The sequence below is a fragment of the Ochotona curzoniae genome, unplaced genomic scaffold (genome assembly GCF_017591425.1).
Source record: "Ochotona curzoniae isolate NIBS_2020 unplaced genomic scaffold, NIBS_Ocur_1.0 contig_3819, whole genome shotgun sequence".
Lineage (NCBI taxonomy): Eukaryota > Metazoa > Chordata > Mammalia > Lagomorpha > Ochotonidae > Ochotona > Ochotona curzoniae.
The window spans coordinates 5,634,189-5,651,091 of record NW_024466004.1 but is presented as its reverse complement, the minus strand read 5'-3'; positions in this window follow the sequence as shown (position 1 = coordinate 5,651,091).

The following is a 16,903-nucleotide window of genomic DNA, read 5'->3' as shown; positions in this document are numbered from 1 at the left end:
CCTTTCATAAAATCTTCCAAAAACCAGGATCCCTTCTACCCATATAAGGGACATGGAATGAGTTCTAGTTCTTGGTTTTGACCTGGCCCAGCTCTGGCCATTGTGGGTACTTGGAGTGAACCAGTGGATGGGAGCTCATTCTTTTAATGTTTTCCTACTTGCTATGAGTTGATACCTTTATCTAATGGAGTGTTAAGCCTGTAATTATGAGTAAAGCAAAAATATGCCATTGCAAACAGGGGGAAGGAGAGGAGATTGGTAGGGAATTTCACTATACTCCTAAATCTATATTATGAAATGAGAAATTTGTTCAACTTCCATAAAAAATTAATATTTTTCAAAAGAAAAATTAAAAACCAACATTCATGAAAGGTGGGATCTTCAGAAATGTATATTTAAAAAATAAATATTTAAAATATTCAAAATTTTTTCACACCAAAATCAACTTTAATTCCATTTATCTTCACAAACTGAAGGATCCTAGTATCTGACATTTTTTCTAGGTTTGTAATGTTGATTACTAATATGAAAAGAAGATGATCTTTGAATATTTACCTTATATCCTGCAACTAGGATAAGCTCAACAGTAGCTTTTATTTGTATCCTTTAGGAGTTTCTATACAAATCATATTACCTATAAATGGGTTTAGTTTTCCTTCCCAATTGTATGTCTTAATATTTTTTTTAACTTTATGTTGGCTAGACCTTCTATTGTACATAAGACCAATACATGATAAATATAAGTATTAAAAGGAATTTCAGTAAATTAATTTTGTCAGCTTAATTGGTGTTCTTTCTCAGTGACATCTAAAAAATGGTGGGTGGACAAGCCACTGAAGCAGGGGTTGGCACTGCCTGGGCTGCCTGTATCACATTTTGGCATATGTGCATTTGAGTCCTGCCTTGCCTTCCAGTTCTGCTTCCTGCATGTGACAGCATGTGAAGGCTCAAGTGCTGGGATCGCTGCCAGCTGTGTAAACTGTCTAGAGGACCTGGGTTGCGTTCAGGGCTTCTGGCTTGAGCCTCATCTATTGCTGTCTATTTTAGATATTTGGGAAGTGAACCAGCTGATGGAAGATGTGTGTGCATGTGCGTGCACAGTCACATACACAACGTTCAAATAAAATTCTTAAAAGGGGGGGGGAATATTTTACCATTAGCAGTACTAGGTACAGTGAAACTTGTAATGATTAGAGCAGCACGTTTCTTATTTACAGAATATGATGCAGGCAGTATGGCTAAAGCTGGCAGAGTGGCAGCCCTGCTAGCAAGTTACTTATGTGTCAGGCTTCATAGTTTATACCACTATCACATAACTAAAGTATGAGGCTTCAATATAATGCTGAAACAAGTCTAATGCTGTAAGTTCCAGAAAGTTACAAAACAGTTTGGGATTCAATGACATTCACTAGGTATTGATCATGATATATGTAACTCTCAAAAACTATGGAAAATCGGAGATCCTACCATACTGGCAAGCTGACAGGTCGGTCTGTCAGATTCACAGATGCTTTAGGAAAACCAGAATGCCTGGATAAGAGCCAAAGGATTTTGCTACTTACAGCACAGCAGGTAGAGCAAGTTTTGTGTTTGTGCTGGGTTTCTCTTGCCTACCAAATCCATGGAGCAAAACAGAGCTAGACGCAGATGGTTGCAAAACATAAGACAGATCTGTGTCACACCCAACAAACACCAAACTTAGGCTTGTTTACAACTTCTTTAAAGACAGATTTCCCATCAAACCATTTCCCAGAATGAGGTATTATCTTTATTAATGTGGATATCAAACTACCTGCTGTTCCAATGGGAAGCGCTACCTCTGTTTTTAAAGAATGTTAGAACTATGCAAACATCCATGAAAACACAGTTTGGAGTATCATTTGTGTTTCAGCTCAGAAGATGAAGGCCATGCATTAGAAGCATGCCAGCAGTAACAATCTCAACAGGCAACCAGGAGAAACAATTCTATGTTGAGCACGATGCCAGTCTGTCCCTAGCTGTAGCAATCTGTCTACATTCAATAAGCCTGCTTTTCTGACAGGACATGCAGTTTGACTGCATTCCTCACCCGCTTTTGCAGTTCATTGTGACCATACGGCCTAAATGGCTGCTGAAAGGGGTGGAAGTGACATACCTGCCTTGGACCTGGAGTTTAGAATATTCACCACACTGTCCTCTGCCTCTCCTCCCCTTCCCACTCCTTCCCCACTCTGGTCTGATGTAGAAAAACTCTTAGAAAGTTGAGTCCTTCAATGATTGTGTGGGGCAGAGAATATTCTCCTTTCTACTTCAACATGCATAGAGTTGTGATAAGTGTGAAAAAAAAGTGTTTTTAATAGGCTGACAGTAAGATTGTCAGTTACAGTAATGTTGTCTGCTAACATAGTTAGCCTTACTACCATGTGACTCTAGCTAAAAATCTCTTCTGATTGTCTGTGGCCTAAGCATACATTGGTTTATCTCTTACTTATAGTCCATTTGTTAATAGCACAAGAAAGACTCCAAGTACACTTGCTGTGAATATGGTATATTTTGTATAATTTTTATCACCTCACAATGCAGTGGTGCCGGGTGGCACTAGGGAGATATCTAAACCAAATCAGGAGGCATAAGCAGAGTTGGTGTCTCTCACTTGGAACAGGAATTCTTTGGCCACTGCTACATGGACATAGGTGTGGAAGAGATGATCAATAGTATAGTGAATTGTATATTGATCAGCATCTTGAGACATTGCCTGGATGTGCTGGAATATCTTGGTAAGAAGTCAACTTAGTCCACATGAGGGATCAGTACCATTGGAGGCCAGAGCCAGGACAAAGACTGCATCTTTCTTAAGCCCATTGGATACTGTTGAGAATTGAATCTTTCCTGCCACCTCCTTCCATGAGCAACAATTCATGGGCTCACAGCCATGCCTGTGTTTTAGGTCACAGCTCTGGCTGCTTTTGTGCTCCAGTGACAGTTGGTTACAGGCTATATGACCCACCACTCCCAAATTATTTACATCTGAAAGTGTCTGCTGATTCATGACTGTGTTTGCTCTGTGAGTGTTGGTGCTAGGGCTCTGAATAGATTCAATTCTGCTAGTGGTAGAGCAGGTCATTCCACTTATGACTTGGGATTCCTTCCAAGGTTCCTTTTTCCTGTTACAGAAATCCCATTGAATATGTCTCCTTAGCCCAGAAGATGACTCTTATTTTAAAAAATAATGGTGGGTCTTATGGTGTAGTGGACTCAGTTATCACATGGACACCCACACATCATTTAGGAGTGTCATTTTAAGTCCAAACAGTTCTACTTTCAATCAAGCTTCCTCCCAATGTATTCTGGAAGGCAGCATAAGATGGTTCAAATGCTTTGGCCCCAGCCTTCCCTGTAGGTGGCCCAGATATAGTTCTAGCTGCTGGCCTTGTCCAGCCCTAGCTGTTACAAGCACTTAGGAAGTGAACCAACATGTAAGAGAGCTCCCTCCCTTTACTCTTCTCACGCCAGTATATGAAATAAATGTTAAAATAAGTGGTTAGAATACATCAGTTCCTGGCATCAGGGACCATGGTGACCTAGGACTCCATCTTTGGAAGAAAAATAAGAAAAATAAGAAAATCTATTTGCAGCATCCCTGTCTGAAGGAAAAATGATAATTTCAAAGAAAGAGATGAGATATCCAGTGGTCCCAGCAGCCTTTAACATACAGTGCAGCTGTGCTTAACACACTTCAGCAGAGACGTGTTTCAGATACCTCTGCACACCTACCACTTGCTCTAAGCCACTACTTTGCCACATGGGTATCACAATGTCTTCTAGAAAACAGTCCAGGGAGCCCCTTACCATCACTGTGCCTCTCTGAATTTTCAGTAGGGACACTTCATCTTCTCAAAGTATCTTTTTCTTACTCTCTAGCTTTCTGCCTCCATGTCCTCCCTCCTCCTTTCCCAACCTCTGCCATTCAACTTAGACTTCATCCAGACATTCACTCTCTGAATGCATTCTTGTCCTAATCCATCAATTCCCTTCCAAATTCTTGTCTTCTCCCATCCATCACGTCAGGCACTCCATTACCTTCCACTCACCTCTTGCCCACATTTCCTCATAGAAAATGGGTACTTGGCAATCTTCCAACTGTGGATCAATCCAGTTGTTCACTCTCTCCACTCCTCCTCTGGCTGCTGAAGGCAATCACAGAGCACTGAGGCTTGGAACAGCTACAAATTCTCTCCATTCTCATCAGAACCCTCACTTCAGTAAAATCACACCTTAGCCAGTCTTCAGCAGTTCTTTTTCACATTTTCTCAAATGTCTAAACAATGGGACATCTGTTGCCTAGAATTCCAGTGTCCATCCTCTTTTTCCCTCCCCGCTTCTAAATTACTATTTGGGTTGATTTGAGGCTTATTCCATCTACAAAGGCAGACTTAGATGGACTGAAGCTAATCAAAACTCATATTTCTTGAGTTGGGGCTGCAATGATTGGTGCTATGCAAACATACCACCCAGTTTGTCCAATGAGAGGAGATTCCTGTGGGGCTTCTAAGAAATAACCATGCTGTCTAGTTGGTAGGAATACCAGAGGGGACATTCTCCTGAGTGTTGCAGTGTGGGGGTGATGTCCAGAGCTGCTGCAACATCTGAGATAGGGCAAGGACAAGAGAATCACATGGAGCTAAAGTGCTGATGCCTTGTGCTCTGGGTCAAAGGAGACAAACATCCAGGTCTACTTCTAGATCTGCAACACTATCAGTCAAAATGTTGCTTGTTTTTTTCAAAGTTAGTTGTGTGTGAGTTTCTGTGGCTTACACCCTGACTATACCCCATTCCCAAGTATTCCCACAATCCTTGAATTCCTCCACTTGATGACCCCTCCAAAAGATGCTTTCCTCCCATTCAAGAAAGAAATCAAACATTTAAGCAGGTACTACATCAACTTAATTTTCTTTCCTGTGTAAGAATTGGAGTTTGAAGTTATTTTCTTCATTCGTTGTAGTCATTTCCCTTCAATCTTCTCAGAAAGTTGGCTTCTCGTCAATCTTTGCTTTCTCTTTCTCCTAGTCTTTTCCATTCACCCTTCGTTCTAGGTAGAACTCCCAACATGAACAGCCTAACTATTCCCAATGATACCTTGTTCTGTCTCTCTTCTATCGCCTGCCCAATTTCCTGGGGAGGAAGATGTCCTATCATGATGACTTGAGTCAAGGGGCATGGCATGGTTGGGTAAAACTTCATAGAATATTTCAGCATTTTCACAATGGTAGGAGGAGCTCAGCCTAGAGGCCAAGGGGGAAGACAAATTGGGCCACCACCAGTATGAGGACATTGAAGTTGGCAGGATCTCCCAGAGAGTAGAAAGTTAAGAGAACAAACATGGGTCAAGGTGGAACTTCCAATAACCCAGACACTTAAGAAGACATGGCATAGTTGAATGAGACTATAGCAGAAAGCTCAGTAGTAAGTGGAGAAGAGGAGAAGACTGTTCCAGAAATGGAGAACTTGTTCCAAAGGGTGAAATGTTTGGCTGACTATTATCAAGAGATAAAGTAGGACAGAACAAAATTACTGGGAATTTCAGATGACTGAGACTGTCAGTAGGAAAGGAGGATAAAGAAAGAAAAGGAGGAGAGAGTAAATATAAGTGAGTTTCCTAGTGCAGCTTAGATTTCTCCCCAAAGCAGACCTGAGACAAGCATGTGGGTCCCGTTTGCTTTACCTAAAAAATGAATCCCAGGATCACAGTTCAAGTTGGAGGAGAGACGATCAAGGAAGCACAGCAGGAAAGACTGATGTGCACCCCTGAGGTACAGTCCTCCTGAGCCCTCTGAGAAACTGCCAATGAGGCACCTGGAACATTCCCCTGCACCAGGTATCCCCTGACTCCCAGGCCCTGGTTGGCTGAGGGTTACCTCTGGATACCTCTTTTTTTTTTAAGATTTATTTTTATTGCAAAGTCAGATATGCAGAGAAGGAGAGACAAAGAGGAAGATCTTCCATCCATTGACTTGTTCCCCAAGTGGCTGCAAAAGCTGGAGCTGCACCAATCCAAAACCAGGAGCCAGGAGCTTCTTCTGGGTCTCCCACGTGGGTGCAGGGTCCCAACGCTTTGGGCCATCCTCGACTGCTTTCCCAGGCCACAAGCAGGGAGCTGGATGGGAAGTGGAGCTGCCAGGATTAGAACCGGCACCCATATGGGATCCTGGCACATGCAAGGTGAAATTATCTACTAGACTACCACGATGGGCCCACTGCTTACCATCTTTGCACTTGTCCAGCAAGCTTTTGTGGCAGCTGAGAAAATCCTCAGTGTGCAAGGGCAAAGTTTGCTGAACTAGAGCTGTCAATTTCAGCTGCCTTGAACTTTGGAAAGTCCAGAGAGTTCAGGATAAGGCATGTGCCATACCAGTTCCACCCATGGCCCTGCCACTCCTTGTTCAAGTCACACAATTAAGGTCACAGCACGGCACTTTGCAAAACATAAATGTGTAACTCAAGGAGGTGTATGGCAGAGACTTTTAGCTTAATAAAGTAGGCTTAGAATGCAGAGCGCCAGCAAGAGAGAATTTGCAGAGGTAAAAGCCTGGTGGAGCTATAGATGAAAACTCTTCTCAGCCCTATGTCCTCATCCTGAAATGGAGACAGGAGCTGGGAAGGGTGAAGATGTTGAGCCAGTGCTCAGCCCTTTGATCCACATTGCAGAAGACAAGGTCGATGCCTTGTTTGACTGTACATTTTTTGCTTTCCATAACTGAGCATTGTACACTATGTTTTAGAGCAGAGAGCTTCAACCCGCCTCTATTCTTGGGCACCTCTCTGCACCCTCATGGTTCCTCAACAGTAACTGAGCCTGTTATGCACCTGGAGCTAAGTGATAGAAATTTGTAAAAGTGACCCTTAGACCCACTTCAAAAATGGCTATGTTCAGGTATGTGCCAGCATGATTTTTCCTAAGAAAAATAAATTTTATTGTATACATTTGAGGTTTGCAACATGAAATGGGATACGTAGGCAGTGAAATGATTACTATAGTGAAGCATATTAATATCCATCAAAGCTTTGAGACAAAAGCCACTAAAAGCCACTTAACAAAAATCCCTCATGTAGTAGAAGTTTATTGCCATTAGTTCTCAGCTTATACATTACATCTCTAAATGCATTCATTTTATGTCTCTATTTTGTAGCCTTTAACTCACATTTTCACATTTCCTCTTCCCTGCCCAACTCCACCCATGGGGACCATGTTTCATTCTTTATCTCCATGTAGTAAACTTTCCTCATTATGCCACCTGTGAGTGAAATGGTACAATATTTTGTTTTCTGTGTCTCGCTTGAATATGAGCCAGCTGTTAAGGACAGCTCTGCCCTCCTCCTATCCCTCACCCTAGAGTCCAAGAGTAGCAAAAGCACAGGAGCTGGAGAAAGGAGGAAATAAAACCAGAGTGAGTGCCTGGTAGAATGCATGGGTTCCAGGAGTACAGAGTCAGGACTTCTATTGAGGAAAGAAGCAGAACCAGAACAGACCCATGCTCTCTGGAGAGGGCCAACCAGCCAGAGAATGGGAGAGCCAGGGGACCTGGGATCCACTCAGAGATCCTGTGGTGGCTGTGGGAATATAGCTGAGCACCTGGGTGCTGGGACTCAGACTTCACCTTGCTGCCTTTGCCTAGTTACCAACTCCTACCTTTGTAGGACCCTTTCTTGTGTCCGCAAAGGAGGTCGTCTGGACAATACCACAAGGAAGAAAAAGCATGCATACTTAGGAGGTCTCAGATGCTGGGTGATAAGAACTGGGTTGAATACACCAAGGAGGAACTAATTGTGGTCTGCTTTGTAAATGGAGTGAGAGATGATACCATGTTTTGCCAGGCATGAGGTCTGCGGTTAGGGTTGGGAATCTTCTTTCTTGTGGTCCAGCTCACTCTTTATGACTAGAAGTTTACCACTAACCAACCATAGCCACACTCCTAGCCTCCCTGGACCCTCAAGCAAAGGCCCCTCTTTCTGTTTATCTTTCTTTTCCCAAGGAGCATCCATATTTGGGTCAGGCACTGTCCTTGCTGTTTCATAGCCTCACCCTGGACCCACATATGTTCCCAGTTTTCCAACACTGCTCCCTGCCTTTGAATGAGCTCAAGCCACAGGCCCAGGAACTTGTGCCTGAGAGCTAGCAAAACAGGTTGAAAGTATGGGGAAACTATACAGATCAAATATCCCTAATACGGGGGCAGAGGGTGGTGGGTTGTGGTGTTGGCTGAAATTCAATATGTTCCAAAATCCCAAACTTTCTCAATACTTACTTTATATGACATCTCAAATTATTTCAGATTTTGTAATTTAGATTTTTGATTTGGGGATTAGAGAAATTCAAAGCAATATTTATGTAAATATTCCCAAATCAGAAAATCCAAAACCTTGTATCACTTCACCCAGCATGTCAGATAGGAAAAACACCACCTAGATTTACAAAAGAGCAAATTCTCGGTCATTTCTCCATAATCTCGAACCACTTTTCACTTCCCAACTCTCACCCTCAGAACTGCAGTGCAGTTTTTTCCTTCTCTGCTCTTTCACCCAAGCTCTCACGTTCTCGGGTTCATGTATCCCACACCAGGAATGCTTACTTGTGTACAAATACCATGTTCTTCCCATAGACCCTTCCACCATTTTCCCACATTTAAGTGAGACCATGCAATGACTCTCTTTGGCCCTTCCCAAGTGCCCAGTTGGGTATTGTACATGTGTCATGGAAGGGTCTGGTGATGCCCAATAGGAACATAAGAGAGGGACAGACAAACATGCCAGAGGAGGAATGGAGTGATTGAGAGGCTATGCCCAGAGACACTTATTCAGAGACTTGGGAAAGAAGCCAGTGAGTGGCAAGGACACACCAGGGAGGTGGGCAAGCAGCACCAAAAAAGGCAGGTACCTGCATCTGTGTTTGCTCTTCTGACAAGATGACTGACACTAGATGGTTTTGTGTACAACGGAAAGTCAAAGTGCCAGCAGACTGGATGCCTGAGTGCTGGCACTGCAGAGGGCAATACCTAGCTTTGTGCTGATAAGGAGGCGCAGGTGGGACTCCCAAGCCCCTTCTGTGAGGATGCTAATCTCATTCATGAGGGCAGAGTTTTCATGACCTAAACCTCCCAGATGTTCCGCCTCATAACACCACAGCAATGATGATTAAATTCCAACATGGGGATTTGGGGTTGGGAAACAGACACTTGAAGTATGGCAGTAGGAAACAATACTGATTTTCTATCACACCAGGCACAGCTTCAAACCTCGTCAGTGACTCATGTAACCTTCAGCCACTCCAGGAAGCTGACACTACTGTCCCTTTCTAATTAAAACATGAGACATAAAGGGACACACTACCTTGTGACAATTGTGGCCGTTGGGTGCTAGACAGTCTCACCCGGCATCCTGACTCTAGAGCCCACGCTCATGATCCACACTACTCTACCTTCCTGACTCAGGAGGGTTGTCGGCTCCGGAGTCCTGCAGGGGACTCTCAGACCCCGTGAAGGCACAAATTGTTCCCTCAAGCTACTACCAGGGTCACACAAGCCTTTGTGTCCAAGTACATGTATAGTGAATCCTTCCCCCAGGCCATGCATGCCTTATACTTCTTTGGATAAAAAATTAGGTGGTGGTTGGACACTGCACAAATAGGCCACCACCTCCCGTTCTGTGGATTGTGCACGTGGGGGCAAGTGCTGCTTTCCTGCACTCAGACCTGTTGAAGCAACACAAATATCCACTTCCCAGATACTGCCTTGGGGTTATTGTACACCATGCCAAGCTGTTTCCAGAAGGGACTTACAAGAGCCTATGCGGGCCTGGTGTGGTGGCGCAGTGGTTAAGGTCCTCACCTTGCACGCCCGGGATCCCATATGGGCGCCGGTTCTAATCCCGGCAGCCCCACTTCCCATCCAGCTCCCTGCCTGTGGCCCGGGAAAGCAGTCGAGGACGGCCCAAAGCTTTGGGACCCTGCACCCACGTGGGAGACCCGGAAGAGGCTCCTGGCTTCGGATCGGCTGTTGCTCTCACTTGGGGAGTGAATCATCGGACGGAAGATCTTCCTCTCTGTCTCTCCTCTCTGTATATCCGCCTTTCCAATAAAAAAATAATAAAAATAAATCTTTAAAAAAAAGAGCCTATGCATGGAGGAAGATTAGTCACACTCTGAAAATTGAATTTAGGGTGCTTTTCCTATAAAAATCATTATTCCTTCATTGTTTTTGAGATACTGTTTTCATACTATCAAATACTACCAAGAAGCAATATTTACATTTAACTCACAGGAACAGATTGAGTCAACTATGACCGCTTTTCTTTTTTTTTAAGATTTATTTTTATTGGAAAGTCAGATATACAGAGAGGAGAGACAGAGAGGACGATCTTCCGTCCGATGATTCACTCCCCAAGTGAGTGCAACGGCCGGTGGCGCACCAATCCAAAGCCAGGAGCCAGGAGCTTCCTCCAGGTCTCCCATGCAGGTGCAGGGTCCCAAGGCACTGGGCCATCCTCGACTGCTTTCCCAGGTCACAGCAGGAAGCTGGATGGGAAGTGGAGCTGCTGGGATTAGAACCTGTGCCTATATGGGATGCTGGCACATTCAAGGCAAGGACTTTAGCCACTAGGCTACCATGCCAGGCCCTATGATTGCTTTTCAATTGATCTTGACTTTGACTAGTCAGTGTCTTATCAGGACCCAGAGGCACACTCAAATGAGAAGACCCTAATAAAGCTAAAAAGTGGGAATACAGAATTTCAAAAAAAGGTTTGGAGCTAGTAACTGCATGTGGGGAGAGGGCAGGGGTACATCATTGTTAAACCTGCTGGCTCAAGCTGAAGGGAATCTGTAGTGACCCCAGAAATGAGGATGTGTCCCATGGTGAGGACTACTTTGACAGACTATGACTGTAATTGAAGTCCTACCTGTCCCACAGCCAGCACCCAGGGGAAGAACCAAGAGCCTAGAACCCCCATACACGCCGGTCATACTACCAGCGCTCCACTCCCCTCTGGATACACCCATTCAGAAGCCAGAGGGCCAGGGTTGTCCCCACAAGTCAGACTTCTACAGTCAGAGCAACAGTGAAAGGGTGGATAGTGGAAAAGAAGGTGCCCTCTGGGCCCTGCGCTGCCTGGTGCTGTGGCGCAGTGGTTAAGGTCCTCACCTTGCACGCCCGGGATCCCATATGGGCGCCGGTTCTAATCCCAGCGGCCCCACTTCCCATCCAGCTCCCTGCCTGTGGCCTGGGAAAGCAGTCGAGGACGGCCCAAGGCTTTGGGACCCTGCACCTGCGCGGGAGACCCAGAAGAGGCTCCTGGCTTCGGATCGGCATAGCATTGGTCATTGTGCTCACTTGGGGAGTGAATCATTGGACGGAAGATCTTCCTCTCTGTCTCTCCTCTCTGTATATCTGCCTTTCCAATTAAAAAAAGAAAAAAGAAGAAGAAGCCCTCATGCCAGTTGCAAAAAGCCTGGCCTTTTTCCTCAAACTAAGGTGTAAGGATGAAGCCACACTGTAGGAATAGCACCCATAGACCCAACCTCACAGGACACAAAGCACCAGGCAAGGAAGCAGCGGCAGAATCTGGTCCTCTTCCTGCAGAGCAGCCCACACTGGAAAAGGAAAGGTCATGTACTCACCACTGAGATAAAGTTTATCTTAATTGTCCCATTCTGTATTGCCTCAGATCTATACAAGGCTTTATGGGTAATTCCAAAATCCAAAGTACTTGTGAAAATTGAAAGTTCTGTATTTCAACTCTCACCACACGTGACCCACGGACATGAACTACTTAAAACTCGCCTCCATCATGCTGGGTGTGAAAACACTTTCACATTTTCTCACAGAATCATTTGAATACTACAGGCTCGCGTGGCACCTGTATTGTGGGCTACATTCACACACTTTAAGATCAACATCTTACATATACAATTTACAGTGTGTGGTTTTCATAAATTCCAAAACACACTGAAGTTCAGAAAGTCTACCGGGCCCTTTGGCCTACAGATAAGAGGTTTTGGATTTGTGTGTTGGTTCATTTCAGCTCCATAATATTCTTTGGAAATGGAAAAGGGAAAGTTGTGTTTTGCATTCATAATTATTTGAAGCCCCCCCAAAAGGTCATGGAAAAGGGAATGAAAAGATAGGCTTGGTTTGGTGCAAAGAAACTTTGAAATTCATGCCTGCATGGCTGTATGGTTTAGACATCGGAATGCTCCCTCATGGAGTCCCTGTGATGGCTTAAAGGTTTAGTCCCTGGCGTTATAGGCTGAGACTGAAGGGTGAGAACAGACCCCTGGGAGTGAGTTGTGAGGGTGGAGTCCTGTGATAAATTTCTGTTCTCATTGTAAGAGAACAGATGGACATGGACCAGTTCACTCCTGCTGTCTTGCCACATGGGGTCTGGTGCCTCTTCAGGACTCTGCCAGTAAGAACACCATCACCAGACACTGATCCAAAGGGGCCTGGTCGCTCAGTGAACCTGCAGAACTGTTAGCCAAGTCAATCTCCTGTAATGTAAGCTCTACCTAATATTTGGGTGTAGCAAGGCAACACTGTCACACAGGGAACCTTCAGAAAGTTCATGACAGATACAAGTTATTAAATGATGATGCATGAATTTCAATTTTTGCCTGAATACTTGGAAGTATGTTATGCAATTTCTTCACATGAAATTTGCCTTGGATGCTGGTTTTGATAAAATACAAAGTTACCTTACACTTAGGGTTTTTTTAAAGTACCTTTTGCCCCTATGGATCTTAGATAAGATTATGAAACACAACAAATTACAGTAGGAGTAGGAACAGATGGAAAAGATTAGGAATACTCAGTTTGTGAAAGGGCTATTCACAGGAGTTGGTCAGAACGCAGGACACAAGAAGATGGACCATGATTCAAAGCATAGATTCTGCAGCTGGACTTCCCAAGTGGGAATCTCAGCTTGGCCACTCGGCAGCTATGTGTAGCTGAACTGCTCACTTCTCTGTGCTTCAACTTCTGGTTTTGTAACGCAGCAAAATCCTCTTTAATTCAACCATCACCCTGAAAACATGTAGATAACACGGGTCCCTTTCCCCTGAGTACATGAGGAAACCCGAGATGTTAATTGTCCCGTGGTTAGGTGGTGAAGTTATGGCAAGTGGTGACTAGCAGTCAGGGGTGCCCGCTGCCAAGCCAGGGTTCTTAGCAGCTATCCACGGGCATGTTCAAGGTTGGCCCCTCCCTGACTGCTGCAGGTGGGAATGTGCCTTGGCATCGTTCATCTGCCCAATCCTTTAGCAGGGGACAACTTCTGACATGTTTTCAGCAACATTTGCTTTTGATATGTCTTGCTTTGAATCTCCACCCCAATAATGAGCCCACTTGGATTTAACGACTAAAGAAAGCACTTAATCCGGATAGTATGTGAGCTTGCTTGAAGACTCTAGCTTGAGTAAGTGGATCTGATTAGGGGAATTAAATGAAATATTGTACTTCAAAGGTAGATCCCAGTCAGAATTGCTCTTTTGCTAAGTGCATGGGCCTTTGCTCATGGAACTGCAGTTCTACAGACCTGAGTAGAACAGAGTCATAGGTAACATTATCTTGCTTCCCTGGGGATGGTGAAGGAATAGTCAGAGGAGTGGATGCCCATACCCTGTCCTCTCTGTCCTGCCATCTACTACCCTACCAGTAACTCCCACAGATGGAGTCCAGATGGAAGGCTGAAGGGACAGAGGGGTATGTGTGATCAGCCTCTTGGGCAAACACTGGGACAAAGATAGGTGCAGAACTGATTTCAGGAAAGGGCAGGGCAGTTGGAAAAGAAGCAATCCAGAGCTCCACCAATGCACATACCCAATGGGATCTTTCCCCCATAATGGCAAAAGGCAATGTCTTTAAAGAAATGTCAAGTCAACATAAAAAATTTGCAACCTGATTAATCTTCCATGTGCCACAAGTTATTCCAAAGCATAGTGGTTTAGAACAACCAATCTGTAACATCTTGCCTAGTTATGGAGTGTTGACAATTTGGGAGTGGTCTGGCTGGGTGCACCAGACTCAGAGTATCTCCTAAGACTGCAGGGGCTGGAGATACACATCCCAGGCTCACACACTTGGCTGTTGCCAGGTCTTGGTGACATCATTTGGGTCTCACTAAAGAGCTGCTCTCAACACTGCAACTTCTCTTGTTGATTTCAAGGGGAAAACAGGGAGCAGTCACAGTGACTCATTGCTCACCCTCAAGAGTATAAGACCATCAGTATTGGACATCCTTGCTTGTGCACATCCTCCATACAGTCTACACTGAGGGGGAAGGCATTGAGGCTCTGCCATGTGGGACTCGCCTGAAATCACCGGATACACAGGAGACTGGGAGAAGTAATTCAGGGTGACTGTCTTATGAAACCATCTGGACAGAACTCAAACCCAGGGACACCATCCTTCTTGATAATCCCTGCACCTTCTTAGTCTTCCTCCTTTATGTTATGCCTATACCATTTACCATCACTGCCTTGGCTGATGAGCATCTAGAAAACAACTAAAGCAATTCAAGCTTAGATGTTCATAAGTTCCTACAATGTCACTTTTGCCCTGTTGTAGCTGATCATAAGCAAGTTATAAACCTAGTCAGTTGCCAGGGAAGAAACTTAACTACCCGCCCTCCCTATTCCCCGGGGATCTAGAAGAGTGTTGAACATCAGTGTTCAGAAGTCAGTCAGCTACATAAAAATTCTTAAATTCCCTTCCTGAGTCACACTAGCTTCATGCCGGGTGCTTGTGAGGCCCCCTGAGGTCTCAGGATGATTCCATTATTGCAGAAGATTGTATGTGGCAGCAGGGTTTAAGTAGAACACATGAGGCAGATTTTATTTTCTTTTTAAGGTTTATTTTTATTGCAAAATCAGATCCATATATAAAGAGGAGGAGAGACAGAGAGGAAGATCTTCTGTCCGTTGACTGCAACAGCCCAAACTGAGCCGATCTGAAGCCAGCACCCAGGAGCTCTTCAGGGTCTCCCATACAGGTGCAGGGTATCAAGGCTTTGGGCCGTCCTCGACTGCTTTCCCAGGCCACAAGCATGGAGCTGGATAGCGAGTTGGGCTGCTGGGACTAGATCTGGCAGCCATTTGGGATCATGGTGCATTCAAGGTGAAGACTTTAACCACTAGGCCACCACGCTGAGCCCAAGGCAGATTTTCTTACAGCCACTTTACAACAATACTCTCTGCCATCAGAACTCAGAGCAACTGAGTTGTACTCAGGAAGAGGGGCGATCATGGCGTAGTGCCTCACACAGAGCTATACGGGAAGGAGGGATGGCAGCAACCACTGCTGTCTGATGAAAAGGCGAGCACTTGGCTCATTGGAAAAACTTAAAGCTAAGTTTCTTTTGGTGGCAACATTTTTTAAATCCATGTCAAAGTACACATCTTTTATCAATTTAAGAACTCTTACACATAGCCCCAGGCACTGAAACTAGACAGAGTTCATAGCAAGCTGCTTTCTAGGCTGCATGCTCCCCCTTTCTGGGTTGATGGGCCTTGTTGAACTCGGATTAAACATCACAGCTTCTCAGCAAAAGATCTGTGTATCACACATCTATATCACCCCGTGTTCCTGCAAGGACTTTGTGAAACAGGAAACATCAAAGTTGGTGAGAGTCCCAGAACTGGAGGTATCACGGCAGATCTGCATTACACGGAACAGTGCTGCATACAAACAAGCCTGAGTCATGACCAAGCCCAGAAGTTCTAAGGTTTTGCAGTGATAGGAAGGCCCAGAGACAGGAACAATCATGTGCAACTGGGATAAAGAGGGCGGGAGGTAAAAATGACTACTTGTAAGCAGACCCATTTAGATGGACTCAAAGAGGATGAACATCCTGGGAGAGCCCAAGATCGCCCTTAGAGACCTACTGCTAAGATTTAACACTCATTGCCTCTAGAGCCGGTCTCCAGTAGCCGGTAGACACTTCATCTGCTTATTCTACAACTCAGTCTCTCCCCTTTAGTCATCTCTGCCTCCCCAGTCCCTAAAAGTGCTTCAAAGCAAGTGTCTCCACACAGTGCCAAGTGTCTGGATTGGAGGGAGGTGGAGGAACATTAAGATGCAGTCACAGAAGACCCCCATACTTTGAAGATGAAGGAAGGGGCCATTTGGACCAAGGAAAGCAGCTTTCCATCCTGGAAAAGCCAGAGGCAGCAGACCCTCTATAAGAGCAGGTGCAGGGAAGGCAACCTATCAGCATCTTGTTCTTAGCCCAGTAGTATCCACCTCAGACTCTCATCTTCCAGAAACATTACAGTTTATGACAGTTTGTTAAAGTAACCACAGAAAAAGATTGCATTGTTAAGAGCCAATGTGTAGACTCAGTCTCTACTTCCTTCAAGGGACTTAATGCTGGGTCAGCTTTGTTGCATCAGGGGTGTTCTTCCTGGAGTGCAACCCTCTCATGGAATTCAAGCTTACAAAGAAGTAACTGTTGTTCTTTCTGTCCCATATCCTAGCCTCCTGACAGATCTAGAAATGAATGGGTCCTTAGTGGAGCCTCATGCCCCTTCCCCAAAATCTGCTGTGCCAGTACCCCCTGGGTTCAAATGCCTGAGGCACGCCATCTCCCATTGTGTACTGCCTGAAATCTGAATAACATTGTGAGAAACTCCACCTTCATCTAAAGGTAAAATCATCCCATTGTTACAGTCTTGCTACATATGTGAGTCAGTTATATTCAGTTATTCTTGCCTCCACAGAGCCTGTCAATTCTTCTAGACTGAGAATCCTATCCCTACTGTCTGGTATACACTTGCTAGCTAGTCTGTTCTGGTCAGTTAATTTCTTGTAAGTCCAACAGTGATTGAATTTTGGAAACAATACATCGGCTCATTTGATACGATTCATTAAAAAATGCTACA